This window comes from Lycorma delicatula, chromosome 3, assembly GCF_047948215.1.
Source record: "Lycorma delicatula isolate Av1 chromosome 3, ASM4794821v1, whole genome shotgun sequence".
NCBI lineage: Eukaryota > Metazoa > Arthropoda > Insecta > Hemiptera > Fulgoridae > Lycorma > Lycorma delicatula.
Window position 1 is genome coordinate 226,467,014 of NC_134457.1, and position 12,949 is coordinate 226,479,962.

The 12,949-nt window shown below is 29.9% G+C and overlaps 1 protein-coding gene across 14 annotated transcripts in view; it reads right to left on the reverse strand.

Annotated features, from left to right (window-relative positions):
* LOC142322487 (uncharacterized) overlaps window positions 1-12,949 on the reverse strand; it is a 127,663-nt gene that overhangs the window by 92,019 nt on the left and 22,695 nt on the right. The window lies entirely within an intron of this gene.

The following is a 12,949-nucleotide window of genomic DNA, read 5'->3' on the forward strand; positions in this document are numbered from 1 at the left end:
GATAAACATAAAGGAAGTTACTTTTACGAGAATTCCAATACTAGATCGTTGATACCGGTGTTCTTTGGCGGTCTGGTTTCAATTAACCACATATCTCAGGAACGGTCGGCCTGATACGGTACAAGACTACACTTCATTTACATTCATACACATCATCCTCTGAAGTAATACCTTACGTTGCTCCGGAGACTAAACAAAAAATAAATAGCGATTAAGCTACTTTCTTAATCGTTCAGAAATAAAGAACGCATTCTCGATAAAGTCTTCATCTCCATAAAGTTGCGGTATATCTATCAAAAAAGATACGCGGTAATGACGTAATAATTATTTCGTATCGTAATTTTTTTCATTACATTTTTAATCGAGACAAGTAAGTTCAAACTGTAGATCGTTGATTTCCTCGCCGAACATCGACGTCAGATACTTTGTTAAAAATCACGATATAAACTTAAATACAAGCGTTTAGTTTTACACGACTATAAAAATATCGATTTATAAAATATCTTTTTCACGTAAAAGAAAAAGGTAACAGATTTTGATGCTACCCACCGGGTCGGTCTAGTGGTGAACGCGTCTTCCAAAATCAGCTGATTTGGAAGTCGAGAGTTCCAGCGTTCAAGTCCTAGTAAAGCCAGTTATTTTTACGCGGACTTGAATACTAGATCGTGGATACCGGTGTTCTTTGGTGGGGTTAGGTTTCAATCAACCACACATCTCAGGAACGGTCGAACTGAGAATGTACAAGACTACACTTCATTTACACTCATACATATCATCCTCTGAAGTATTATCTGAACGGTAGTTACCGGAGGCTAAACAGGAAAAAAAAGATTTTGATGCTGTTCTAAACGCAGGCTCGTTCTGTAGTATTAGTTTAAATATTTATTCTGAGTCTAATGTAATCGAAGATAAAGATTTGCTATAAAATGTAAAAACATTTGTTTAATCTTAATTTGTTTTTTTTTTGTGACGGAAATTGTTTTTATTTTGTTCATAAACAAGTTAACAAGTTATTAACAACGATCAATAAATAAATATCCTGTAACATTGTCAAACAATTTATTTAATAACCGCCTAATTTAAGCACTTATAAAATTGTAGTCGATTCTTTATTCATTTCTTTAATTTTCTTTCTATACTTCACATTTTAATATCGACGGTTGTTTATCCTCTACGTTCCTTTTCTACGTTTATTTCCTCGGGTTTCTTGTTATATACGGGTCCTCCGTGTATTCCTTACTTCTTTCTCCTTGTGTCAATTTTTACCGTACTCCTCGTTTCTCTTATTTTACCAGTCCCTTTAAATTTAGCTCTCGTAGCGGGAAGACCGCTATACATCGTATCGTACCGGCTCTTTTTTCCAGATCCTCGATTTCGAAAAGTTAAAAATTATAGATACAGTTTTTTGCTCTTTTCGTCCTTTAAATAAGTAACCGCTCTCCTAATATTGTAACCTAAACGATTATTGTTGCGCTATATTTTTTAAATGCAGATTACGGATGCCGGTTGCAAACAGGTGAATAAGTAAGAATCTCTTTTTTTTCATTATCTCGTACGAATTCAAACGACCGATCAGGGGGGAAAGAGGCGTAAACAAAAACGTAAATTAAATCCCGGATGAAGCCGCTGCGGTCATAATAGCTCAAAGAATGTAATGAGTATTGCACGTTAAAGAATCCGATAGGAAAGACACAAAAAAAAACAGAAGTCATAATCGCATATACAGATCTTCCAGAATTCGCGCGCGAGTGTGTGTGAACAATGAAATAAATAAACTAACTATCGGAAATCCACCGAATGTATAAAATCAATCGGATGTGAATTTCTTACTAAAGACGATTGTAGTGGTAATCGATACATTAATCTATACGTGTAATGGGATCTACACGTTACGTACAGTTTTTACGAATATTAAAAGACACCGATTTTGGAGGTTTTCACATTCATTTAAACTATTTTCTATACCGTAACACGGAACGGAACTTTTTCCAAATACTTTGCATGAAAGTCCGAGTAATCTTATATAAGCGAGAGTAAAATAAACTTAGCTTAAACTGTAGAAGGAAACGAAAATTAAAATACAGGATTTTTAATAAATTACTTAAAAATCGTCCAAATCTGCATCGATAAACTTTTCATACCGCATCATATTGTGAGGTTTTGCCGATGAATAAGTAGATTTTTGTATTATATCAAATTATAAAAAGGTAACTTCAAATATTTTTTAACCGATAGCGCGTATTAAATAGATTGTTGAATATCTTTGATCTATATTCAAATTCGTAAACTTCTTCAAATAAATAATCGATAATAATTTGGTTAATGCTTTTTAAAAAGTTAAATCAAAACCGTTTAATATTTTTAAAACGTGTTCTATCTGTATCTTTTTTTTTGCCTTAAGTCATTTGACTGTTTTTATGCGGCTCTCCGAGATTCCCTTATCTAGTGCCAGTCGTTTCACTGCGGTATACCCCCTACATCCTACATCTCTAACAATTTGTTTTACGTATTCCAAACGTTGCCTGCCGGCACAATTTTTCACACCTACAAGTCACTCTAATATTAGAGCCACTATTCCAGTATGTCTTAATATTTGGCCTATAAATCTGTCTTCTTTTAACTATATATTTTGAAATGCTACTTTCTTTAACGATCTATCGAAATATCCATTTTACCATCCTTGAATCCTTTTTGACTAATTTCGCCGTGACGTCTGTACGTACGTATGTATGTATGTATGCAAGTATGTATGTATGCAAGTATGTATGTATGCATGTACGTAAGTATGTTTGTATGTATGTATGTACGACAAAACGATTGGCCGTAGTATGTTGAAATTTTGGATTTATTACTGCTGTAACATCTAGTTGTTTACCTTCCCTTTTGATTGCAATGAATGGTGTCCAAAATGACAATGAATGGTGATTGCACTGAATGAAAAGTGTCCAAAAAAGCCCGAAATTCAAAACAAATTTCATTTTGGACTTTTTCTTAACTGCAGTAATAGGCTCTCATTGAGAGCTTTTCAATGATATATCACAAGTGGTACTTTTTTCCATCGGTTCTAGAGTACCTAAAGGACAATTTAATTTATGAAATATCTGGATCTATAAGGAAAAGGCATATCGGTTCGAATCAGACATCATCTCCTTTTCCATTTTTTAACATGTTTTTTTTTTTTAATTTAATTAAATATATTAATTTATTAATAATTATTAACCCGTGACTGTAAAAAGAATTTTACAATAAATAATTATTCAAAAAAATAAAAAAAAAATTAAATAAAATTCTAAACATGAAATAAAATTCTATGTACTTTTAAAAATGTGTATATCTAATAAAGATGGTGGAACGTCTGATTATTTAATAATAACTGAAAATTATAATTTATCTTATATTTTTATAAATCATCTACAGTTATTAGTTAAGAAATGTCCGCAACCGAAAAAAAAATATTTTAAAGAAAAAATAAAGAAAAGATTAAAAGAAATAATTATGTTGATTTTTTTAATAATTCAAATGGAAGTGAATACTTGTGTATCTTTGATGAAATGTTATTGTATTTATTAGGAAGAATACGACTGATTCAGTACATATATGAAGTAACTGCAGACTAGAGTAGTATAAAACATTACCGTTAAAAAAAGGGACACCGCAACTAAAAGACATAAATCATCTCTTATAAGAGAGAATGACAGCTGTCCAGTAAAAAAAAAAAAAACTCAAGGGTGATGTTTTGTATCTCATGTGCACGTGTTCATCCGTTTTAATGTATATATATATATATATATATACATTTGTGCAGAGAGAGAAAGAGAGATATATATATAATAAGTGAGTAAGCATGCTCTTTAATATAAACGATGTAACATAAATAACTAACAAATCTCTTCATATTCTCTCTTTTGGTTTTTGTGACTGTGATATAAGTGTGCGTCCATTATATTTCAATACATATACACACACGCACACACACACACACACGCATAGGCAAGCAAATAAAATGTTTCGACTGTAGAATTAAAGGAAAGAACTATTATAATAATTTTATAAATGTTTCCTTGAACATTTTTGCATTTCCAAGCATACAACGTAGAAGGAATAAAATATTAAAAGCTGATAATTTTTATTATATTATTATGTGTTATTAATAATTTTTATTATAATTAATGGAGAAAATAGAAACACACAAAAAAATTATCAGCTAGCAAAAGCGTACTGCCGGGTTAATTGTCTGCTATAACTCGATTGTTTGTCAACGGAATTTTACAAATGAGGTGTCATTTTCTTCAAAATAAAATGCTTAATAAATTTTGTGTTAGTAAAAATTATATCAAATAACCAATCACAAAGATATTGAAGAATAAAATAATTAAGATGGCCGCCAATTTTTAAGGTGACGTTTCTAAAATTTTAATTACTGTAGGTTTACCGGCTCCTGAGAAATAATTTTTTGTTGAAAATCACAAAATGGCGTCCAGAAGGAAAACAAAGTAAAGTAGGACTTACGTCGATCAGAACGTTTTTTCACATTTTGGTCTCCTGAATCAGATTCTGGAGTTTGGCGAATACGTTTCGCAACATTCTGTACGTACGGTCTAATTATAAATATAATATTAAAATTATAGAGAGCTGTATTTTTTGTATTTCAGTTCGTGATAAAAAATGAACTAATCTGTGCTCATCAGTAGAATATGAATTTTTATATTTCACTGAATATTTTACATTCAATTTATACCGACGTGAATATATTTTTCAAATAAAATACATTTAACTAATCGGTCAATCGATCTTAAAATTAAAAATAAAAGGATCGGATAAAATAAGTAATAACGAATCTTAATTCTAATATATTTAAATTAAATGTAATGTTTATAAAATATAATTTGAAGATAAAAATGATATAACAAATAAACCGCTTTTTTCTGCTGTCATATTAGGGAAAAATAATTACATACTTGTAGTAAAATAACGTGAAAATATTTTAAATAAATGGCAAGAAATTTAAATCCTTTCTTGTTGAAGAATATACATAACTGCAAAAAAATATAATTAACCTCGGTTCTACATATATTGACTTTTTTTCGTTTATTCTCGATAACCGCAAAAACTACTGAACGTCATTAAAAAAATTTACCTGTAGCTTTCTTATGACACCTGAAAACTTAACCGCGGTTTAAATCTCATCGATCTCACTACTATGTAAATCGTAAAATAAAAAAGCTTATAAATAAAAATCTATAACTTCCTTTATCAAGATTTAATGTCGATGTCTATGATAATATCGAACTCTTCAGACAGTAATTATGCGATTAATAAATTTAATTCGTCGTCTATAAAATATCAATTTGTATTAGTGCCATATTATGCGTAAAAATAAATTAATTTGATAATAGAATTATAGGAAATGACGACGGTTTACAAATTTAAGACTGTTTATAGATTAATACGCTGTGTATTAATCGTAGTTCCTCGACTAAGAACTTACATCAGGGTAAGCCACACTCGTAATCGGCATAGATTTGGCTTTCAATTTGTTATTGATATTTTCATAACGCCTAGGTCACAGATAGAAAGAACTTCTAGGGCTATTAGAATTTAGACGGTAGACAACGTAAATCTACGAAAGAACATTCTCAAAGACTTGAACAGCAACGCATACGCTAATAAGCAACGCATACGCTAATTAAGGTTAATATACGCTCGGCTCAAAATCGAATTCACACTTTGAAAATTATGTTAAGTTTCAAATCGGTTTTTGATTACTAAGCTGTAATTGACTACCCGAATTTGAAATATATTCAAATAGGTAACGCGATCATAAAACTTTCGAAGGGATGACATCGTCGTTATAGATATTACGTAAAAATTACTAGGAATTAAGATAAAATTAGGATAAGCTTATTTGAATGCGACGTTTATTTATGCGAGAAAAACATTAATACATAGTTTTTTAAAAGTATTTTCAATTAATAGTTCAGTTTAACCGGTTGCTGGCCTATAATTTAAAAACCATCAGCACGTGGTTGTGGTTGTGGTTGTCAGTAGTCTGCAATGATTATGCGAAATTAAAAATACCGTACTAATTCTGAAACTTATTTAAAAATTTAATATTTTTAATATAATTAGGCTTTGTTATTTTTTATAACGATGTAATTTTCTTGTGATTTAATTTTATTTTCCACATTTTACAAAAAATTGTATTTTTGGATGAAGCCGTGCTTTCACGGCGACATCTTTGTTTTAATTAAATTTTTTTAACGCGTCGTTTAACGCATTACATGGTCAATATACTAATTAGCATCGATCTTTTTCAATATAACCAGATGTATATTTTTCTTTTATTTTTCATAAAATTCTGACAGATACTTGTAGATTGCATAAAATGAAGCGATTTGAATGAAATTTGCTATCGACTAGTGGCACAAGGTAAGGTTATAAAACGGCATAAAACATAGGCAGCACTGATGTGTAGTACAGGACTATGAAATTATCAGTCGGACTGGCTTTGCTTGACCTAATTTTTCTCTACGCAAGTGAACACTACTGGGTAATGATTAATGCATTATCCTGCGAAAAAGTGTGCAAAAAAAATGAATTATAACATCAGAAATTAAATCGAGCCAAATACTCTTTTATAAACACCGCATCTCAAATGCAAAAAAAAGTGTAGTTTCTGGGCATGCGGCCGTGCTTTCATTGTGACATTTTGGTTAAAAATTCTTACGCGTCAATTACAATTTGTTCAATATTCTGCACATCGATGTTATTTAATAAAATATTAATTTTGTTATTTAAAGATGACAAAGAGATACATAATTATTACAGAGCGATTATAATGTAAAGGATGCAGACTAGAAAATTCACACTTTACATCTGTACAGCAATCTATACCTTTCTGATTGCTTCACCGAGAATTGTGTCATTAAATAATCGTGGGACCGGTTATTATATGATTTTAATTTTTTTTATAATTATTTTTGTTTGTCGAGCGTTTGTTGATTTCTTTAGTTTTATTCCTTACTGTCAGTGGTGTTTCTGAATAAAAAACTTGTAATTTTAAGTTCCTATAATAATCGTAATATTTTTCAACCGTCTGTGAATTTGTTTAAAGATGAAAGTAAGAAAGTTCAATGGATCGGGTTCTTTTTGACCCGCTGAAATCCATTTATTTAGCTTGGATTACCGGAACGATGTAAGTTAATGTCAATTTAAATAAAATTATGTTTCTAACCAAAATTTTTATACGTACAATATTGTATATTAGACACACTCGCGTTCATGTAATTTGAAACTTCAAGTAAAGGTATTAAGATTTACGGTAGAATATAGTACTGCAGTAGGCGTATAAGGCATCTTTCTGTAGAAAAATGTTTAAAACTGGAACCGCTAGTAAAAGTATATCGGAATAAACCGATTTTATTACTCGAATAATCAGGCTACTTCTATATAGAAATAGATATTTTGGTGATTTATCTGATACCATACGTGTACACCGCTGTGACTTTTTTTATTATTTGATAAAATAACCGAATAAAAAGAAACATAATTTGAAAAACAGAAGTAAAATATCCAATTTCTAAAATCGAGATATATTAAGTTCTTCGAAATGAATTCACCGAATAAAACCCAATGCGAGTGATCGACCAAACACCTTGTCTCGTTCGTGTGAATTGTTACGTTCATCCGGTTTTTAGTTCGTTAATGTATGTTTTATCATTTTTTTAGATAAGAATTTTGTACATCCATTTGATAGTTTCACCAAAAAAACGACGACCTTTGATGGCTTTGTTAAGGGCGAATACAATAAATTTTAAAAATTTTCATCGATCTTATTTCTTACGGGAATTTCAAACGACAATAGTATTATAAGTCGATCGAATACTTTTTTTATTATCGGATAAAGTTGAAAATCTGGTGTAAAAGATCGCAAAACGGTCTAAAATAAACATTTTCCATCTCGTTTTATTAAAGATTTTCATAATATATTTCGTGAGGAAGCGATTGATAGATTATACAAACTGGTGTGTAATATTTAAGAAAAAGGGGAATTTCCGTCAGACTTCAAAAAAAGTGTTATAGTTATGATACCAAAGAAAGCAGGGGCAGATAAATGTGAAGAATACAGAACAATTAGTTTAACTAGTCGTGCATCAAAAATCTTAACTAGAATTCTATACAGAAGAATTGAGAGGAGAGTGGAAGAAGTGTTAGGAGAAGACCAATTTGGTTTCAGGAAAAGTATAGGGACAAAGGAAGCAATTTTAGGCCTCAGATTAATAGTAGAAGGAAGATTAAAGAAAAACAAACCGACATACTTGGCGTTTATAGACCTAGAAAAGGCATTCGATAACGTAGACTGGAATAAAATGTTCAGCATTTTAAAAAAGTTAGGGTTCAAATACAGAGATAGAAGAACAATTGCTAACATGTGCACAGTAATAATTGAAGAGCATAAGAAAGAAGCCGTAATAAGAAAGGGAGTCCGACAAGGATGTTCCCTATCTCCGTTACTTTTTAATCTTTACATGGATCTAGCAGTTAATGATGTTAAAGAACAATTTAGATTTGGAGTAACAGTACAAGGTGAAAAGATAAAGATGCTACGATTTGCTGATGATATAGTAATTCTAGCCGAGAGTAAAAAGGATTTACAAGAAACAATGAACGGCATAGATGAAGTCCTACGCAAGAACTATCGCATGAAAATAAACAAGAACAAAACAAAAGTCATGAAATGTAGTAGAAATATCAAAGATGGACCGCTGAATGTGAAAATAGGAGGAGAAAAGATTATGGAGGTAGAAGAATTTTGTTATTTGGGAAGTAGAACTACTAAAGATGGACGAAGCAGGAGCGATATAAAATGACGAATAGCACAAGCTAAACGAGCCTTCAGTAAGAAATATAATTTGTTTACGTCAAAAATTAATTTAAATGTCAGGAAAAGATTTTTGAAAGTGTATGTTTGGAATGTCGCTTTATATGGAAGTGAAACTTGGACGATCGGAATATCTGAGAAGAAAAGGTTAGAAGCTTTTGAAATGTAGTGCTATAGGAGAATGTTAAAAATCAGACGGGTGGATAAAGTGACAAATGAAGAGGTATTGCGGCAAATAGATGAAGAAAGAAGCATTTGGAAAAATATACTTAAAAGAAGAGACAGACTTATAGGCCACATACTAAGGCATCCTGGAATAGTCGCTTTAATATTGGAAGGACAGGTAGAAGGGAAAAATTGTGTAGGCAGGCCACGTTTGGAATATGTAAAACAAATTGTTAGGGTTGTAGGATGTAGAGGGTATACTGAAATGAAACGACTAGCACTAGATAGGGAATCTTGGAGAGCTGCATCAAACCAGTCAAATGACTGAAGACAAAAAAACAATCTACATAAATTCTTTAAACACGACAAACGTGTTGATGCAAAATGTAAATGATACCTTCAATATACAATATCTAGAGTAAATCTCTTTCGATCGGTTAAAGTTAAGGTGCAAAATAGAACTGAATTCGCGCCCCGTGCTTTTCATTGTGATCTTTTGAAAATAGAAATATATGTATAATTTTGTCGAAACAAAAATGTTCGAAAGAATGATTTTAAATTTATTTGTATTTTTCAACGAATAAAACCGGTTGAAATTCAGTCGGGGATGTTATATTAGTATTTTAATAATTGTGTTAACCGTGTAAATAAATATTTATAGATGGATCAAACAATTTAAATCGGGTAGAACAAAATCATGGATTTTTCATCGTACCGGAAAACAGGTAGAAGTTTTTAAAAATGCATTAATGGTTTTATTAATAATTTCAGCCTCGTACAAATTTGGGAAACCACTGAATTTTATAGCGGGAGTATTGGCATTTTCCATTCGGTTGCGTATTTTAATAATTTTATGGGGTCGAGACAATTAAAAACAATGAAATATTTAAATACGCTCCCGGTTGATGATCGTTTTGGATGGGTAAAGAAATTTTTCCTGTATTTTATATTTCACTATAACCACCAAAATTAAAAATTTATTTTTAATTTTCAGTAAAACTTATAATCGAATCGAATGTTGTAACATTTTATATAAAACTGTGAATTAAATTGATTTGCTCTTTTGTTTGGAACCGAATTAAAAATTTAATAAAAGTTTAACATAGATTCAAAACAGTCTCTTTATTGATTTTAATAAACGGTTATTTATTTTATAAATATAATTTAACCAAACTTAACCTACGCTCGCTAACCTTGACTAATTACCAGGAGTGTTTTGATTATTTAAATAATAAATAATTGCAATAATTACTGAATTATTAAATAAATACTCAAAAAATTACGGTGTTAATTATTCAAGGTTATTACAATATTTGATTGTAAAGAGAGATCAATGATCATTAGAAGTAGCGAGAGTAGAAATTTAATAGTCGAGGAAGAGAAAAACAGCATAAAATAATGTCAAAGTTTTAAGCTAATTAAATAGTTTTAATAATAATTATAATAAAATTGTTTTTAGTTTTATTTTTAGGTAGTACAATTACGGACAATTAACCCGGCAGTACGTTTCTGACCCATAATGCAAGCTGATTTGTCTGTTTCTGTTTCCTCCAATAAATATAATGAAAATTATTAATAATAGTAAATTAATAAAAATTATCAGCTTTGCTCTCGTCTCCCTTCTACGTTGTATGCTTGGAAATGCAAAAAATTTAATCAAGGACACAAAATTATATTCGTATAGAAAATGTAGTATTAAAATTATGATAGTTCTTTCCTTTAATTCTGTAGTCTAAACATTTTATTTGCTTTTCATATGCGCGTGTGTATGTATTGAGATCGCATAGACAAAAACCAAAAGAATATAAGACGACAGATTTGTTAGTTGTTCATAATAATTACTTTATATTGCACAGCTGAGCACTTACTAGCCCACTCACTGTCATTCTCTCTCTTTCTACACGCACTCGTGTGTCATACAACATTAGATAGAAACTTTTAACCTTGACTTTTTTTTAATATTACACTGGACAGCTGTCCACTGTAAAAGATGATGCATTGTTTTTATGTTAAATAATGTGTGTCTTTCATCAGTTCTCTTGCGTTTTACTTATATTTAACGGTAATGTTTTACTAGTTTATCCTTTCCTCAGTTTTTCTCTAAAATATATATATATATATTTTTTTTTCATTTGCGGACCATTTCTTAAGTAATTTCAGGGGATAATTTTTTAAAATAAAAGATTAACTAGTACGTATTTCCGTTTCTTACCGTGAATCAGAAAATATAGTGTCCCTAAAGTCGCTTACCGAGAAATACCGTATTTCAAAAGCCGAAACAATACTTGTGCTTTTACATCGACAATAATTTATGTGTAGATAATAAAATTTATTATACATTTTTTAAAAACCGTACAAGAATTGCTCAAAATGCTCCCCATGTACTCCTACTTCAACATATTTGTATAGCGGTTTTTCACACTTGTATCAATTATTCTATACAAATGTTTTTTCCGTTTGACGGTTTACATTCATATTCGATTATTTGTCTCGACTGTTGCAAATATTTAGGCTTATGAGAGAAAATACTATTTTTCAAAATTACCCAAAGTTTAACGATGTAATGTTACATGATCAGCTATACGACGTCTTCCGACCCGCTGGCCAATAAATTCTCTTACCGACAAATTGTAATACGGTGGAAAAAATAAGTTAATATCTTTTCCATTACAAGTGAAGTGCCATTTTGTTCAGCATAAAATGCTTAATAAATTTTGTAATAAGTAAAAATTGTATCAAACAATTAATTACAAAGATATGGAAGAATTAAAAATTAAGATGGCTCCATTTTGAAATCTTTGAAGTTGATGTTTTAAAAATTTTTTATTATGTAGAATAAAAAATTAAATTTTCCAAATTTACTTATTGTAGGTTAACCCGTTCCTGAGAAGTGATTTTTTTTGTTGAAAATCACAAAATTGCGTCCAGAAGGAAAACAAAGCAAAGCAGGACTTAAGTCGGTTTGAACGTTTTTGCATCTTTTGGTGTCCTGAATCAGTTTCTGGAGTTCGGCGAATACGTCCTGCAACACTCTGTACGTATGTTCTAATTATAAATATATTAAAATTGTAGAGAGCTGTATATTTGATATTTCAGTCGCTGGTAAAAAATGAACTAATCTGTGGATATCATTGAAATATGAATTTTTATATTCCATTGGAATATTTTACATTCAATTTATACCGACGTGAATATATTTTTCAAATAAAATTCGTCAAATTAATTAATTTGACGAATTAAATATATTTTTCAAATTAACTAATTCGTCAATCGATCTTAAAATTAAAAATAAAAGGATCGGATAAAATAATTAATAATGAATCTTAATTCTAATATATTTAAATTAAACGTAATGTTTATAAAATATAATTTGAAGATAAAAATTATAAAAAAATATATATATATAATAAATAAACCGCTATCAGAATCATTTACAGAAGTGTAGTTAAATATAATCCATAAATAGATTTTATTTTCTGACACATTAGGAAAAAATAATCACATACTTTGTAGTAAAATATCAAGGAAATATTTTAAATAACGGCAAAAAATTTAAATCCTTTACTGTTGAAAAATATACGTTAACAGCAAAAAAAAAAAAAAATAATTAACCTCAATCTATACATATATTGACGCCGTGCTTTTCGTTTGTTCCCGATAACCGCAAAAACTACTACTAAACCAGTCATTACGAAATTTTACCTGTAACTTTCTTATGACACCTGGAAACTTAACCGCAGTTTAAATCTCATCAATTTCACTGCTATGTAAATTATTAAATAAAAACCTTATAGATAAAAATCTATAACTTCCTTTACCAAGATTTAATATCTATGTTAATATCAGTAATTATTTGATTTACTAAATTTAATTCGTTGTCTATAAAATATCAGTTTGTATTAG